This window comes from Muscardinus avellanarius (genome assembly GCF_963383645.1).
Source record: "Muscardinus avellanarius genome assembly, chromosome: 12".
In the NCBI taxonomy this organism is placed as follows: domain Eukaryota; kingdom Metazoa; phylum Chordata; class Mammalia; order Rodentia; family Gliridae; genus Muscardinus; species Muscardinus avellanarius.
This window is the reverse complement of record NC_137798.1, coordinates 30,804,028-30,823,042: the sequence shown is the minus strand read 5'-3', so window position 1 is coordinate 30,823,042 and position 19,015 is coordinate 30,804,028. Positions and strand designations below refer to the sequence as shown.

The window sequence follows — 19,015 nt, the reverse complement described above, 5'->3', positions numbered from 1 at the left end:
CCAGTCCCCACCCCATTCCCTCACCATCCCTCATCCCCATGCTTGGCTTAGTGATTGACTTTGATATGTTCAAGTACATCATGTGCTTTAGAGAGTTTCCCTCTTCCCCCTCCCATCCCCTCAGTTAGGTCACCTTATTTGCTCCTCTATAGGATCTCCTTCTTCATCTTTGAATGGCACATAAAAATGAGTTAGGATGAGTGCTATATGTCAGTGATATGGGTGGCTACCAGCATTGGCTACAAGGACAAACACAGAGGGCACTAATTAGGTGGCGAGTCTTCTTAGGGAATTCATTGAAAGCCTTGCCAGTCACTCCCAACTCTGCGAGTGGAGGGAAAGTTTTTTTATATCATTGGTCTTTCATATAAAGAGGGGGTTGACTTTACGATTCTATCCTAGGAACTGATGTACACACTGTCACTTTGCCATTAGTCTGCTAGATGTTGTATGAAGGAGACAGTCCAATTTATTATTGTACATGGAAGTGTTTGTATTCCTTTGAAACAGGAAGTTATTTGTATTGTAAGAACCTTGAACATCCTTCTTAGCCATTTAGTCTTTTATTATAACTTCTCTGTTTAGTCCTAGAAAAATGAAAGAGTGACAAGTGGTGCTTATTTGCTTCAAAGTGGCCACTTCCTATGGTACAAAAGTGAAAATTAGATGTTTAAAGGGAAAGAAATATCAAACACTAACGCATTAGGAAAATACTGAGTTGTAGCTCTCCAACATGTCTCTGCCACCAGTGGTTTTCCATTTTTTAAATTTTTTTATTGGTGCATTGTAGTCATATATGCTAGCATGTTGCTAGTATTTTGTTTAGCAGTTTTGCATCCAAGTTCATCAAAGATATAGGCCTGTAGTTTTCCTTCCTTGAGCTGTCTTTATTTGGTTTTGGTATGAATGTGATGTTGGCTTCATAGAATGTATTTGGGAGAGTCCCATTTTTTCTATTTCACAAAATAGATTGAGGAGTATTGGGATTAGCTCTTCTATAAAAGTTTTATAAAATTCACTTGGGAAACCATCTGGTCCTAAGCTTCTCTTTGATGGTAGGCTTTTTATTGCTTTTGGTTGGTTTAAATTTTCTTTATTTTCTTAACTCAGTTTAGGAAGATTGTATTTATCTAGAAAATTGCCAATTTCTTCCACATTTTCCACTTTATTGGAGTATAGTTTTTCAAAATAGCTTCTGATAATACTCTGGATTTCTACATTGTCAGTAGCAATATCTCCTTTTTCATCTCTTATCTTCATAATTTGGGTTGATTTTTTTTAAGTTAGGTTGGCTAGTGGTTTATCTATCTTGCTAATTTTTTTGAGAGACCAGCTTTTGGTTTTGTTGATTTTCTGTATTTTTTTATTCTCTATCTCATAGATTTCTGCTCTGATTTTAATAATTTTCTGTCTTCTACTGGCTTTGGGGTTAGATTATTCCTGTTTTTCAAGGGCTCTGAAGTGTGTCATTAGGTTATTTATTTGATGATTTTCTGTTTTTCTTATGTGAGCACTCAGTGCTATGAATTTTTCTCTCAATACTGTCTTCAAAGTCTCCCAGGGGTTTTGATATGTTGTATCTCTTTTTTCATTTGTTTCTAGAAATTTCTTTATTTCACCTGTATTCTTCTATGACCTATTCTTCATTCAGCAGTATGGTGTTCAGTTTCCGCATGTTTATGTAGTTTCTCTGGGTCTTCTTATAGTTGATTTCTAGTTTCACTCCATTATGGTCTGAAAAGACACAGGGAAGTATGTAACATTTTTTTTAATTTGCTAGTGCTCACTTTGTATTTTAGAGAAGGTTCTGCAAGCAGTTGAGAAAAATGTGAACTCTGCTGTAATTGGGTGGAATATTCTATATATGATAATAGGCCCATTTCGTTGATGGTGTTCTTTAGGTCTGAGGCATCTTTACTGGCCTTTTGTCTAGAAGATGGGTCTAATAGTGTGAGAGGGGTGTTGAAGTCTACCAGTATTATTGTATTGGGATTTATGTGTGACTTAATGTCACAGAGAGTTTGTTTTATGAAAGTAGCTGCACCTACGTTTAGGGCATAAATGTTGACTATCGTTATTTCGTTTTGCTGGATTGTTCCTTTTACCAGTAAAAATAACCTGCTTCTCTCTTTTGATAAGCTTGGGCTTGAAGTATAACTTGTCTGATATCATAGTTGCTATTCCTGCTTGTCTTTGAGTTCCATTAGCATGGATTTCAAATGAATCCTGCTTTGAAAATCCAGACTTAATCAATTTGATAAAAGGTCAAAGTACCCTGGGCTTAGGCCCACTAAGGGCTGTGTTTTCAGTGAATGGAAAGTTGGGTAGGAAACTTCAGCTCTCCTTAATTCCCATTATATCTTAGGCTAGATCTGATATAGCCTAAAATTAGATTATTTTCCTGCTCTTTAGTTCCTGCTGTGAAACATTTTTCTCAGCAATGTCAATAAAGTCAGTAGCTTATATGGCTAATATCTCTAAAACAGGCTGCTGCTATGAATTTAAAATCTGTTGCAGCCAGTTGTGGTGGTGCACCCTTGTAATCCTAGTACTTGGGGGACTGAGACAGGAGAATAGTAGATTTGAGGATAGCCTCAACAAGTATATTCTTATCAGCCTACTGAGACTCTGTTTCAAAATAAAAATAAAATCAGGGTAAGGGTATAACTCCGAGGTAGAATGCCCCTAGGCTCAATCTCCAACACCACAAAAAAATCTAAATAAATAAATAAATAGACAAAATCTCTGTTGCCTTTACAGAAAGATCCCCTTTTAGCATTCCATTCTGCGTGCTCCATCCTGAAAGCAAAGTAGCTAGAAGCAAATTCAGTGCTGTGGGACCTCCTGCATTTCTAGTACATGCTTCCTTTTCCATCTTGAATGTCCACATATCTCCCACATCACACCCAGCCATTTCTGTCCACCATTGACCAACCCAATCCTTCAGATACCTTCAATTGCCTTAAAAACTCCAGATGATGCAAAGATAAGATGGTAACTCATAGATCTAAGGTTAAATTATTAGTATGTGAATTGGATAAGGCTAAAGATCACTTTCCTATGGTCAGGGAAAAAAATAAATTAATGAGACCAAGTACCAGAATTGGCTTTATCTGTTGTGACTGTAGGTATGTTTCACCTTCTTTAGACCTCAGTTTTCCCTGATATAACATGTGAAGGGTAGGCTAGATGGTCTCACAAATCTCTTAGCTCTATCATTTTGAGAATCTGTAATTCCTAAGTCATAGCTTTATTGTGTAAGTTAGCTAAGTAACGGCTTCATTGGAGTCAAATAGTGACTGGTCCTGAATTCCTAAGGAAGGGAATCATTTATTAAGCTTGTAATTTTTTGGCAACACACATGTCCTTAATGAATTCCATCTGTCTTATTATTTAAACAGTTTCTTATCCTTGATAACAGTTGTACCAACACACCCTAATGAATTAGTTTTCTGATTAGTCTTCCTTTTCTGCCAGTTATCACAATTTTGAGACTTAAAAATTATGTGTTTCTGGGATCACTATATTCTGAACCCTTTAACTTTTGCATACCTGCCCCATTTTCAGCAGATGAAATCTATTTCTGAATCAACAGAATCTTTTGGCAATTCCTTATACTTGATCCACAGATCCTATACACAATTGTTTATCATTCAGTGATATATGACAATTTTGTGATTTATAATAACTAATATTGGTGTTGGTATGCTACCCTTCACTAAACTCTTTATATATGTTATCTTGGTTAGTCTTTAAAACAGCCTTTGGGAGTACACTTAAATTATCTCTATTTCACAGAGAAGGAAACAGGATCAGAGAGTTTATTAAATAGCTTGAAGGGTCATATCTCTAGTAAGCAGTGGAGATAAGATTCAATGCAGGCTCAGTGGACTTCAAAGTATCTTCTTGAGGGGCACTGAGTGGTACACTTTGGAAAATACCATTTCACCATCTTTGGCACAAAAGGTGCCTCCTGGAGTTTTGCAGGAATTGCTGAAAATATTTAGCTAGCACATTCCTGAGTTTAAAAGGGAAAGGGTAGCATTGGCTCTTGTCCCCCAGAATTTCAGTGAATTAGTTAGATAAAAGCATGGGGGAGAGTTTGTGCTCCTGGCCATGCACAGCACCTCTATGGTAGTCTGTATCTGGTCCAGCCCTGTCACTGGGAAAACTGGAGCCAGAAATTTCAAATGACTTTTTCAAGGTCAAAGAACTAGAAACAACTCTGTCTGATGCCCAGTAAACAACACTTTATTATCAATTCAACATAAGATTTTCATTTAAATATTGACAATCCCATGCAGTCCTACTCTTTATATTTATTGGTTGTGTAATATTATCCCAAATTATAATATTTTTCTTTGTAAAAGATCAGTTAAACAGAAATGAAATGAATTCTTTGACATATCTGAAATTCTTGCCTCCATATCCCCAGGAAACAAACTGGGAAACTTTGATCTCATGCTAGGATCCGGGACCGATACAAGTCTATGGGGCTAATTGAAGGTTCTCATTCATTGAAAGAGATTGTGACTGTAGTCACAAGAAGCGTAAAGGGAGAAGTGCTGGCATCTTGTCATGCCTCTGTGGGCATCTTTGTAGCTGTTTTCTCTGCATGGTTAGAGCATCAGTTACCTTAAGACAGAGTCAACAAGCTTATTCCCAATCTCCACTCTACTTCTTTCTTAGTTCATTAAAGATCAGTACCCTTGCAAAACACAACGCCATTTATTTTGTCTACTGGATCCTTAAGCTATCTAGAAATCTATAGGATTGATAGCAGAGGTTTGGAGCCAGAACCGGCTCCAAAAATGTGATATAATATCACAAATGACAATGGGTCCTAAAAGTAAAGTCTCAAATTCACATGAGTTGAATTTGCTTCTTCTGACATTGTATTTTTTATTTTTTCTACATTTATTGTAAATAGGGATGTTGTTATACTGTTATATGTGTGATAACACATTTATAATTGAACTTTGGATTCCAAAAGAGAAACTTGATTTCAGTTAATTCATTTCAATGAAACATGGTCTGTCCCAGGGAGAGCATCCGTTTAGATAATGAACATTTTGTGTTAATTCAAGTCCCCGAGGAAGATTTTGTCTTATTTATTTCATTATTCTTAATAAAATATGAACAATTTCCACACAGCTCACACATTGCTGTTTTATTTACACTGGCCTTTTATAGTAATCTCTGTTAATCTGTTATTTCTATGATTGATACAGATTATCTCCTATCTATAGTGCTTAGGACAAGAAGCTTTTTGACTATTTTATGGATTTTGGAATATTTACATACACATAATGAGACATCTTGGGGATGAGACTCAAGTCTAAACACATAATTTATTTTTGCTTCATACGTACCTTGTACATATAGCCTGAAGATAATCTTGTATAATATTTTCAATAATTTTGTGTTTGTAACAAAGTTTGTGTATTATAGCTGAAGGAGCTGGAAGAGTCTTTTTTCCTTTGGGGACACTGATGAAACTGCACTGCGCACCTGCACTTTGACTGTGACCTCCTCCTCCCATGAGGTTAGGTGTGGAGTTTTTTACTTATGGTATCATGTCAGTCCTCCAGAAATTTTGGATTTTGTACTGTGGATTTTCAGAAGAGGGATGCTCACCCTGTACTGTGAACTGTGGAAATTTTTATGGGTATTGACAACTTCTGTGTTAGAACCACAAAGTAGGTTCTTTGCAACCTATTTTCCTTTTCCATAAGTGGCTTAAATTAGCTTTAGAAAAAGAATTATGTATTCATTGAACCAGCCATAAACTGAAGTATATCCTAGCATCTTTCCTGAACTCTAAGCCCAAACATTCTAGCTAACTCATTTGATTACTTCTATATCTTTTGCCTACCTTATTTTATTTTATTTTATTTTACTTATTTTTTTAGTACTGGGGATGGAACCTAGAGGCTTTCTACCTCCGGGCTATACTCCCAGACCTATTTTATATTTTATTTGGAAACAGGGTCTCACTAAGTTGCTGAGAGCCTCAGTAAGTAGCTGAGGCTGGATTCGAACCTGTGTGATCCTCCTGTCTCAGCCTCCCAAGTGAGGGGATTACAAGCGTGCGCCACCATGCCCGGCTTTGCCTATCTTATAAATGTCATCCTTCAGTGCCCTGCTATGGTTTGAGGCCCAATTATGCAGATCCTCTCATTGATTTCACAAGCATTTACTTAGCACATCAGGCACTGAATTATCTATGGCGATCCAGCCACAAAGTAGTTGCCTTTGCCAGCTTAACCTTTCATGGATGTCAGATGTAAATGGATATAAAACATTCATAAGAGCAAGATAATGGCTGAGCTGCATTGTAAAGGCTGGCAAGCAGTTGCCAGACAGGCGAGGGAAGGATGAAATAAGCTCTCTTCTTTTCCAACAGTTAATCCAGACAGTCTTGTTTCAATGTTAGCTCTATATAGAATCTGGAATGTGGCAGATTGTCTTTCCACGAAGCAGGCTATTTTGAAGCGCCGTATATTTTCATTAGCAGCCAAGGGTATTTTACAAGCATTGCCCTTCTACACACGGCTCTTCAGATGATGGTATAAAGCACCGACTTCTGAGCGCTGTTGGAATTCCAGGGACACAGATGCCTCTGATGTCTCCTTCATCCCAAGCTGGCCCTCATTTGCCCTCGCTGATTGGTATGCTAGAAAGGAGACCCAAATGGCTTTACTCTGAACTCCCCTGGGGCGGGCAGAATATAAAGATTAAATCACAGTGTGACTTCGTATTGTACTCTTCTTCTAAAGAGTGCAAGGTCATCCTTCAGTGAGGTGTGCAGTAAGTCACCTTGAGAATGCGCTAGGCGTGGGTAGTGTAAAGGGGGACAACAGCTTTTCTTTTAAAACACATAGCTCTGCTCTATAAGAGGATCCTTATGGAGAGGAGGAAGGTAATTGGTATGGTCATTCTTAATCACAATGTATTAATATTGTGCTTTAAGGGAACCTGTAATGTTGGCCATGATTTAGTTATATTTCTCCCTGTTGTTATTTTGGGGAGGGCATTCTACCTCCAAGCTATACCCCCAACCCTATTTTTTATTCTTTATTTTGAAAAAGGGTCTCACTGAGTTGCAAAGGGCCTCACTAAGTAGCTGAGGCTGGCCATGAACTGTGATCCTACTGTCTCAGCCTCCCAAATGCTGAGATTCTGTCAGTGAATAAAGAGGTTAAAGGGCAAAGCATCTTCAGCCCATATTCATACTCCTACCGGAAGCACATTAAAATAAATTGCTTATTTCTCAAAATAAAGTCATATATAATTCCACACGCACGCTCTCAAACTTCAGTATACTTGGGCATGCACGGTCATACACACACATGACTATAATTCACAGAAAGATTTAAGTTGTATTAAAACTACCATCTTGCTGCTTCTTGATGCGTGTGTGTTACGCAGAATGAAGGAAGAGACAAGGCTCCCTGGTTGATTCACTGTTGTGACGGAGCAGTAAAATGTTTCTTATTGTCCTTTAAATCAAGAAGAACACATGTCATAGTTCTTTTAGTGACTATTTTTGTTGCCCTTGAAAAAATAACAAACGAGTTATTCTCCACCTAGGTATTAATGAAGAACATGATCCATAGAAAATTTGCCTCAAATTCTACAGCTATTAAAAGATAGAGTTGGTGTTTCAGCCAAGATCCACCACTTAGTCCCTGTCCATTAATGAAAATCATGACTTCTAGGTTACCATAATGGTCGGTCTGTCTGTCTGTCTGTCTGTCTGTCTGTCTGTCTCTCTCTCTCTCTCTCTCTTTCTCTCTCTCCCTCCCTCCCTCCCTCCCTCTCTGTTTCTCTCTCAATTGTTTTGGCTCAGTAGAAAAGGGGGTGACACCAATTTAACACCTCTTCCTGAGACTTGAATTAAAATTATGTTTGAAGTTCATAGATGTTGTTTAATTATATTAACCATGTACACATAGACTTATGATATATTCTTCCATAACTCTATCCTTCCCACTATAGCCAATACACCTTTTCATTTAAGACTTGCCTTATAGGGATGAGGAGATGGCTCAGTGCTGTCATGCATTTGCCTAGCATGTGCAATGCTCTGGGTTCAATCCCCAGCACTGAAAAAAAAAATTGTATTATAGCAACACTTTAGAGAAAAAATGAAATTAAGAATAAAACAAAATACATCAAAAGATGATGCTAAATATATTTAATATATACAATTATAAAAGCCCAGTTTGGGGGACTTTTAAATTTTATTATTGGGGTTCTACCAGTCTAAGCAGTGTATCAAACACAAGTGTGTTTACATTCTTACACGATCCATTGCATTAACCACCTGATACTGGCTGAGCACTAGCAGGAGCTTGCCACTCTATCAGAAACTAGGATATGGTTTGGGATATAAACCTTGTATTTATACTTTAAATTTAGGATGACATTACTGGCCCTTATATTGGGTGTCTATGTGCTTTTTCATACATTTGGCCATTCCACCTCATCTTCTTCCCAGGAGGTTAATAAAAAATAAATGTATTTTTTTTTCAGTGAAGAAATTTAAGTAACCAAGAACTACTTACTTGGATTCCATTCAGTTCACTACATGCTATAAATGACTTGTAACTAAGGAAAAATTGGGTCACAGATGTAGCTTTTTTTTTTCTTTTTCATTTCTCCTTGGCTATGAGCTACACTGAAATGCTTGCTGTGAAACAGCTGGTAGATTATAGTTCGTCATCCTAACCTGAGAGTGACATCATGCATTAAATGTCTTTGAATCATATCTCTCCAGCAAAATCTTGAACCAAACCAGGACTACATAAAGATACTTCCAAGGTATCATTTATTGGCTTGACAAGGATTACAGACATATTTTGTGTAACTCATGCTTAAGAAATCTGGAGTAACGAGAGCCTTTTCTGCTTTTAGAATCAATAGGAGGACTTGACATAGTGAACAGAGAGCAGACTGGATTCGCTAATCCCTACCTTGGATGGTGTCACTCATTAGCTGTAACTTTCTCTAAGCTTCTCACATTACATGTAGCCTTGCTGTATTTTTCTGTATTGTGAACACTAATATCTACCTCAAAGGGGTAGGGTAAGGATTAAAGTAATTTTAAGTATTTTAATATCATTACTATTTTATAGTACCAGTGTATGTCTAAATAGTCCACTTAAAAAAACAGAATTGTAATATGTGTGTTTATGACACTACCCAATTTGTTCCAGAATATTTGTAAAGGCTTTTTCTTATGAAAGAAAGAAGAAAATATTCTTGAGTTTTCCTAGTCCATGTTTTCCATAGATTTACAAAAAATAATAATTTCTTTGTTCCAAGTGGAAATGAGCTGAGCTATATTATAAACATTTCAGATGCCTGAGATGCTGAGTTGTTCGCCATGGTTTTATAGAATGCTGAATGTGTTGCATTTTATGTTTGACATTTATAGAGTGCATATGTTACTGCTGACTTACCAAAACAACGATGCTCAAAATATATTGAATGACACTGTGCCAGAGATCAGGGCACATAATTCAAATGTTCTAGTAGGAAAGAAAAGACATAATGTATGTTTTCTGAACTTTATTTAAAAAAATGAATATATTCTTTTCCCACCAACATGTCTTCAACTTCGAATATTTCCTTGAGTCTAATTCTCCTTCCTTTGTCAAAAATAGAAATACATGAGAGATAAAATTCCTTAATATTGTGAGACATGAAGTTGTATTTCTAAAACAGATGTGAAACACATCCTTCTTAGATTTACAGATGAAGATAATTCTTTAAAGAATCTTGGAGTTGAAGCTGGGCATGATGGCGCACGCTTGTAATCCCCGCGCTTGGGAGGCAGAGACAGGAGGATCACGCAGGTTCGAAGCCAGCCACACACGCTGGCTTAGGAGACCCTGTTTCCAAATAAAAATGTAAAAATAGGTCTGGGAGTGTAGCCCAGAGGTAGAAGGGCTTCCAGGAACCCCAGTACCACCAAAAAAAAAAAAAGAATCCTAGAATTGTATGTTTGCTAACTAATGTTCTAAAGGAGAATGATTTAAAAATTCATAGCCATGAGTTTTAACACTAAAATATAAAAAGAATATAATCTCTGATAATAGGGGGTCTATTCCTTAAATTGAAAATATTTACCTTTATGAAAAAATTATTTTATTATCTTTGTATTTTTTGTAGTACCAGAGATTGAACCCAGAGGCATTCTACCTCTGAGCTATACACCCAGCCCTATTTTATTTAAGTTGCTGAGGCTGGCCTCAAACATGTTATCTTTTTGTCTTACTTTCCAAAGTACTGGGATTACAGGTGTGTAGGGATTACTAGAGCACATACTTATTAGATAGAAGATCAAGTTATAATCTTCAGGGTTGGAGACCATAGTCCTAGTTCTGACCTGAGCATACTACCTGAGAAACTACACATGAATATGAGATTTCTAAAACCTTTAGTGAAAGGGTAAAGAGATATTTTTTCAATTTTATTTTGTTCCTAAAAGTAAAGTAAGGCTAAATGACTATATTTAGCATAGGTAGTTGTTTGAAATTTGGTCAAATCTGAAGTTGGGGATTCTTTTAAAATCAGAAAATCAATTAGTCACTCCCCTTCTCCTATAATATGCCTGCCCAAGATTGGGTTCATTGAAAAAAAAACAAGAGCATTAGGATTGTCAAATGTTGCTGATGAAATGACAGGGTGTTTTATATGGGGCATATTTATACAAAAAATAGAGTTACTAAAAGTATAAGTTAAATTATCCATTATTTGTCTGGAACTCAAGTTTTACTGGGTATGTTTTTGACTGGAAACCTTTGTGGGAATTCTCTCTCAGAATGTAGCCAGCCATACCAAATATGGAAAACAAAATGTGTTTATTGTTATATAGACAAACTTCATGGTGGCCAAGTAATTATAAGAACGTTGAGAGCACTTTATATGTATATCTCAGCATATAATGGATTGATCATTCAAAGATGTGGAAAAACATATGAGAGACAGGCTGCTAAAGAAGGGATGTGAAAAGAATTTAGAAAACTAATGTCTTATTTCAGCTCTTCTACATAGAATAATGCTGTAAAATGCAAATAAGGAGCATACACCTGTAATCCCAGTAATTAAGAGCCTGAGACAGGAGGATCATATGTTCGAGGCTAGCCTCAGCAACTTAGCAAGACCAAGCTTCAAAATACAAAATAAAAAGGGCGGGGGTTGGAGGTGTAGGTTGGAGGTAGAGTAGCCCTGGGTTCAATCCATAGGACCATTAACAACAACAATGAAGCAAATAGGAGTAAATATAAGGATTTCACTAAAGCACTTTTGTAATGGAACATCAGATTACTGATTAATTTTTCACAAGAAAGAAAGCTCAATCCAGAGTTCTTTAATGTCTGGCATGGTTTTTAGGAGTTAGTTTAGTATCAAGAATAATAAAAAGAACTTTCCATAGACTCTTGGGGTACCCAGAAAAGCAAAGATTCCCATTCACGGAGGAGGAGTAAGCCTACCATCTGAAGAACTAAGAGAAGAATGAAGAAGTCTAACAGAAAGCTGCCACTTCAAAATACCTGAATTCCTCTCTGACTGGCCTGTCTAATGAATTTTTTTGGGTAACAAAATTGACTGGTCTCCCTTGGCTACCTTGACAGTCCCTGTGCTCGTCTATACGATCTGGCTCACCTTGTTTCCATCTTGCTGCCAGCGAAGGAGCTCTCTCTCCCTGTCCAGTAAACAAGCATGGCAGCAGCCTGACTTTGTTTTGGCTGGTTTGATAGGTTCAGTTTGGTTTTTGTTTTAACTCTGTATGTGTATGGCATCCATAGGTGATGCCATCATGTTGCTATAGGGTCTGTGAACAGTTGGGGGGTCATACTTCTAAAAGGGGGAACAGTTTTATCATTTTCTAACTGTGCAAACACATTAAGCAAAAACAGTTCAAGTGCAATACATGAATGGCAGGAAAACAAGTATATTGGAGTAAAAGTATAAATTTTAGCATAAAGAAGGACAAGGACAATTCTTCATTGAGGCAGGGACTTATTTATGCAGTATTTGAATGGTCAAGTTTGAGATGGCAAATGCGTCTGTCTCTGGGCATGCACTCTGGTTACTATTATTGAGAAAGCAACTGTTTCTTTTTTACTTATTTAAGTTAGTTCCTTTCATAAAGATAGTAGTAAGAAAGAGTCAGTTTATGAATTTAAATGTCTAAGCAGAAACTGGTTATTTATGCCTTCTGAACATCTAAATGTAATTGTCATAATTACCCATAAATCTATGCCCAGTAGAGAAGAACTTTCAAGTGGAATCAATATCTCTCCCTTTGAACCTCATTAAGAATATTCTGGTCAGGATCGACTTTATGTATCTTATAACAAGGAGGGTTAAAGGGGCATTCCATGATCCACATATAATAATGCACAAGGTCTTATCTCCTTGTGATGCTCCCCTCTCTATTATTATATATTATTACCTCTATCGGTGTTTTACTCTATCCCACAGACCTTATTTTCACAGTTGGTTGATTTTATTGATCATCTTCCCAGTTCCCATTATAAGAGGTTGAGCACTGTGTGGGGTAGGGGTGTTTCTCACAAGGTCAGAGCAGATTCACACATCGGTTCTAGAAGCCAATACTTATTCCTCATGGTTGGTTTCTAGAGATGTTAGATTTGGAAGAAACAAGGTCAAGGGGGAATAAACACTTTTTGTAATTATAAAAAGGCTTTTATTGTGCTAGTATACTGTCTTAGTATATTTTTAATCTATTAACTTTTAAACTATGTCCTTTCTCTAAGAATCCCCTCATTAACATAAACTCAAGTATGACTGAATGGGACTTCTAGTGAATAACAAAAGATAGTCCTTTTCTCTTGTCACTCAGAAATTTTCAAGGGTTTTAGAAGGTATGAGCCAGTAACATAGGACAGAGACCTGATATCTATTCTTATGTCACATGTTGTTTCTTAAATCTTGTCTTGCTGGTATGATAAAATATGGTGTCATTAAAAAGAAAAAGGCTTTGCCGGGCATGGCGGTGCACACTTGTAATCCCAGCATTCGGGAGGCTGAGACAGGAGAATCGTGGTTCAAGGACAGCCTTAGCTACTTAGTGAGGCTCTTTGCAACTCAGTGAGACCCTGTTTAAAAATAAAGAATAAAAATATAGGGCTGGGGGTGTAGCTCAAAGGTAGAATGCCCCTGGGTACAATCCCCAGTAGCGCAAAAGAAAGAAAGGAAGGAAGGAAGAAAGGGAGGGAGGGAGGGAGGAAAAGAAAAAGGCTTTGAATACACAGATCTGGATTTGAACTTCTCATCTATATCTGTTCTGTAGATGAGTTTTAAACTGTAAGTCTGGCTCCCCTTCTGAAAAGAAATATTAATGCTTACCATGGGGTAAGGAGTGAACAAGATCGGATATGAAGCACTTCTCCTAGTGCACAGGGAGCTGTAGATCCCAGCAAGCACTCAGTGGCAGCTGTTACAATTAATGTTTTCTTCTAATCCTACCCTCTCATTGTTGCTCTACCTCCCCTACTATTAACAGAAGTTAACACACACACAGTATCTGATTCCCAATCAGACACAGAGGAGGAAGGACAGATAAAGAAAAAGGGATTTCAAGGTATTCGGGTATTCTCTCCACCAGATAGATATAATAGAGGTGTCACGTGTATCTGCATTTTTCTTCCAAGAAAAAAAAAAAAAGCAGTGAGTAATGATAATACGATCCTACCATATAAACTTCCCACTATATACCAGGCAATATTTTAGCTTTATATTAACTCTTAAAAGTAGTTATTATTATTCATACTTCATAGGTAAAGTAACTGAGCATCGAAAGGTTTGAAACCAAGTCTGCCTCTGAAATCTGTTCTTTTCATCTTCCCCATTAGAGAGAAAAATAGAAAACTCTTCAAAGCAGTTATCATTAACCTGTGTTTTTTTCTAAAAGTTCCAGCTGTTCCTCCAACAAAATAGAATTCTATTTTAATTCTGTTGGCAGTTAGTATAATTCTTGACTTTGGGTGATGTTGTGTTTTGGGTATAACATTTGAATTACAGAATTAATTGCTTTATTATTATGAAGTTACTTTCGAATTCAGTTTTTTACTATTAAGTTCACTTTTCTAATGCTACCCTTTTGTATAGTGTTTTAGAATCTCATGCATAACAAACATTTATAGGCTAGCAACATGCATGGGTAATTAAGGTGGAGTCCTAGGTAAAGCAGTCTTAAGAAGTAGAATATGTAAACATATTTTTTCAGCAAATTGAAGGTATGGACAAATATGATAATGCTTTCTTCTATAATGATTAAGAAAATCGAAATTATGACTCCCTTCTTATTGGTTGAGCATGTACTTAATGTGCATAAAGGTCTGGGTTTGATCCTCAAGCACCAAAACAAAAACAATTGAGATTAGGTGAAACTGCAGAATTTTTCATCTGCAATACAAATAATAACAGATTGGACCACTAAATTGCTGCTGCTTCCCAACCTTTTTTTTTTTTTTTTTTTGAAAGTTATCATTTGGAGCCATCTACCTCCAATCAGTGAGACAGTAAATAAGAAAAATCTATCAGTAAGACATAATAAGCTTTTACTTTGCTGATGAAAACAAAGGGAAAAATAAGAAGTATTTTCATTGTTGAACAATGTAGGACATTTGAATTGTTGCAGTAATAAAAATGAGTGTTTTAAAAATTGAGTATTGGAGCGGTTTGGCATTGTAAAGTTTTATTTTAAGGTTCCTTCAGCATTACCACATGCAAAATAAAGAAAATTCAAAAAGAAATAGCTACTTTATAAAAAATAAGTATAATATATCCATAAACCAGAAACAGAACAGAATCATAAAGTAGTAAGAATGAAGCTTACTCATCTGCTGAGTTCCATTTTGAGAAGGAAGACATTTGTATTTGATGTTATAACAGAGACTAAAGGTGCCCGATACAAAGCAGAAAATAGGAGCCACGTTCCCTGCTTGGAACTACATCTTCTCAGCCCAACAAAGGAGTCTACAAATACACTGTTATAACTCCTCCCCTGATAGTGGCTTATAAGGATATGTATTCAGAGAGGCCAGAAATAGTGGACATAGACTCCCACCCAAGACCTGGACCTGTGATTTACTCTGCTATATCCGGAACGTCACCCAGGAAAAGAGCCTCAGCCAGGCAAAGGTGGTGCACACCTGTAATTCTACTATTTGGGAGGTTCAGCAGGAGGATCACTAGTTCAGGAACAGACTTAGTACTGTAGTGAGACTCTCAGTAACCTAGCGAGACCCTATCTTAAAACAAATTTTTTGTAAATGGCTAGGAGTGTAGCTCAGAGTAGAATGCCTATGGGTTCAATTTCCAGTACCAAAAGTAAATAAATAGCCTCAAACCAGCACTTTAAGTGTTTAAGTCCAGAAGCCAATACAGGAAATAATAATTAACTATTCTACAGGGAGGAAGGGTGAAGACATTGAGAATAGGAAATTAAAATTTCCCACTCAGAAAAAAATGTGTACAGCCAGGTATAGTGGTGCATGTTCGTAATCCCAGTACTTGGGAGGCTGAGACAGGAGGATCTCAGATTTTCAGCCAGCCTCACCTACTTAGCGAGGCCTTCTACAACTTACTAAGACCCTGTTTCAAAATAAAGAATAAAAAATAGGGCTGGGAGTGTAGCTCATTGGTAGAATGCCTCTGAGTTCAACCCCTAGTACCACAAAAAAAGAAAAGAAAAGAAAATGTGTACAAAAAAATGTACTGTACATGAGAAAGCCAATAAAAAGAAAAATTGCAAAGTGAAATCAATTCAATGGAAAAAAAGAAATTGGAAAATGAAATAATTAAGAGAAAGTCACTCATACATAATATGCTACAGAACAGTAAAGAATACAAAGGGAGCATTTGTACATAGATGATAGAGTAAAAGGCTTCACCATTCATCTCATAAAGGTTTCTCAAGAAGAGGTTAAAAGAGGGTAGAAAACCAATTTTCCATTCCAAAACACAATAATTAAAACTTTTCCAGAAGTAAACATTCAGACCAAGAATATTACCAAGTGCCACTTGAAAATGAAAGTTTTACCTAGAGAAAAACATATGAAGCAGAACACTTGGAACAAAGAGAAAGTCATAAAAAACTCTAAAAATGAGAGATAATTTTTCTACAATGAAAGGACAAACTGATGGCTTATCAGCAACAAGAGATAGCAATAGTCAATAAATTGATATCTTCCAGGTTCCAGAAATGGCTGTCAATCTAGAATTCCATACCCAGCTAGACTATAAAATTCAAAGGGAAATGCAATTATGTTTCCAGGTGAGCAAAGTTTTCTTATTCACCACCTCCAGAACATCACTGAAAGAAGCCCTGAATGCATGAAGTAAAATGAACCCAAAGTGTAGGAGTAGGATGTAATAAACAATAATGATCACAGATATGGTAAACATATTTGTTAGGCTTAATTGCTTAATCTTTAAAAATTATTTTGAATGTTTCCTTAAAATAATGGGAGATAAAGTTCTAGGTGAAAGAATAAGGAATATATGTTGTGTGTTCAGTAAATGGTCAATCCAAGCAAACGTTACTGAATTAATTCTTTGACAGAGAAAAATGCAGTTATGTTTTTTAGACTTCTGGCTTTAAAAATGATAGGATAAAAAGGATTTTCCCTTCTTTTCTTGAATGTAACTCAAAAGCAACTAGGAGAATGCAAATTCTGTCTCTGATCTATCTCTAATTAAAATAGATCCCAAGATAGAACTAGCATAGCTACAGTCTCTGACCAAGCCTAAAGAATAAAGTGCCTCAAAGTGTATGCCAGTAACCTTTTTTGGAACAATGGAGCAGATGCCAGGAAAGCTCTAGGAGTTTGATAAACCCCAGAATGGCATGATGCCTAGACAAGCAATGTCAAAAGAGCTGAACAAGGAATCACACAGTCAAAGCCATTTTCAGGTTTCATCTGTTGATGGGTAAAGAAAGTGAATTCTAAGCATCTCTGTGGTGTGCATACTGTGGTGGGAAGTTAAGTCTCAAGAGGCATGTGTCACATACCTAGGCTTCAAAACTGAAATACCTGCTGCCTACTAGCCTAGAGTATGGTCTTCTTGCTCTCCTAGTAATGTGAATCTCCTATAAATAGCTGTGCACAAAGTGATTACCTTAGGTTTCAAATGAATGGTAATCTCAATAGAACTAGTATGAGTGGTTACATCACTTACTAAGTGGGCAATTCATAAGCTTCCTAAAACATGGTTTTTGTTTTTAAAAATAGGATAATAGTTTCTTCCATATAGAGTTGGAGGTGGTATTGAATAACACAATATATGTAAAATACTAGACATGCTACCTATCACATGGTGTAGGAAGTCAGTAAATATTTTCTAATCAACAAAGAGTAGCCAGGCAGAATTCCCAGGGCTGAGCACTCACTTGCATTCCTTTTCATCATTCTCTTTTAAACGTATATTAAGGACACAGACTCAGTAGCAAGAGTGCTGGAGTTCAAATACTACCTCTTGATTTCAGCCAAATTATTTATCTGCCTCTTGGGCTATTCCTAAATTTGTAAAATGGTACCTACCTGATGAGGCTGTTTTGAGCTTTGAGTCAATTTTTAAAGACTGTTTTGAACAGTGCCTCTCATGGAGTAAGTATCCAGTATGAATTAGCTATTAGTGTTCTTATTTTTCAAGAACAAGTTATACTATAGATAGGGTTACCATACTTACTAGGTTTTCAGGGATAGTCATTTTCTCAGGAAATGTGATTCTGTAAACATAGAACAAAATGTTCGCTAAAATGTGTTTGTAGGTCATAGGGCATAATGCTCAATCATGCATTCCAAATTCTGGCTAGGCGAATATGGGACACTTTACCTTGAGATCATGATCCAAATTCCCTTCTGCCTATGGTTATTTTTTAAATAGATCAACATCATTTGCTGTGTTAATTGGTTATGTGTTGGTACCCACCAGTTATGATAACTAATTAATTATGATCCTAGAGAGGTCCACAACTGTAGGCACTGGGGCAAATTCAGCCTGTTTCTGTAAATAAAGTTTTAGTGGACTATGACCACACCCATTCGTTTACATATTGCCTATGGCCAGATTCATGCTACAATACCATTGCACCTAAGACACCATGGCTCACAAAACCCAAAAACATTTGGCATTTGAACCCTTACAGAAGTTTGCTGACCCTTACCCTAAAGACTTCAAAGTAAGTCTTTCATCAGAAAGATAATCTTAGGAGTACATTTATTAAGGAGTTTTAGTATACTTTGAAAAAGTAAAGAGCAATAATCAGAAAGAAATTGATCGTGATATGGTTCCAGTCCCTGAAGATGCTTTTTGTGATTACATAAAAGCTATTAACCTACAAGAAGACGGTGTGTAATTTCACTCCCTTCTTAGTGTGGGAAATGTCAGTTTTAGGACTGCTTGCTGCTGATCTTTTTGTTAAGGGATGCTGTCAAAGCCAATATGTCTAAAATTAGAGAACCGAGTAGAAGGAGGGCAGACAGGGACAGACAATGCAACTTTCACTGGTAATCACAGAACTCGGCTCCCTGTGGATTTGCCTGGCCAGCTTCCCATTTGGGAAATCTTTGTAAAGTTTTCGGTCTTCATTTTTAATGTCCGTTGGATTTTGGATAAGCAAGGTTGTCTATTTCTTTCCTTTTTAAATGTCTTGTATATTTTTTCTTTTTTGTTGTTGTTATGTTTTTTTACTATTTTTTTAGCCTGCTTGACTTTTTCATCCCCACTTGAGTACAAAGTAGCAGGAATTGGAGAAGAGGAGGTGTCCTTTCATATAGGTGTTTATGCTCAAATTTGCTCAGTACATTTCTAAAAAGATTTAAGTAACAGGTACATGAAAAAACCCTTAACTATAATGACCATTTAAAATAAAAATGCCCACATTTCCTTCAATTCCACAGCTAGAGACAAAAAAGAAAATGTACTGATGCTCATTCAAAAGCCAGTGAAGCTCTCAGTTGGGAAATAA

The 19,015-nt window shown here is 36.6% G+C and overlaps 1 protein-coding gene across 5 annotated transcripts in view; it reads left to right on the top strand.

Moving 5' to 3' along the window:
- STXBP6 (syntaxin binding protein 6) overlaps positions 1 to 19,015 on the top strand; it is a gene marked incomplete at both ends in the record, with an annotated part of 175,531 nt that overhangs the window by 123,478 nt on the left and 33,038 nt on the right. The gene's annotated exons all lie outside the window — the stretch shown is intronic.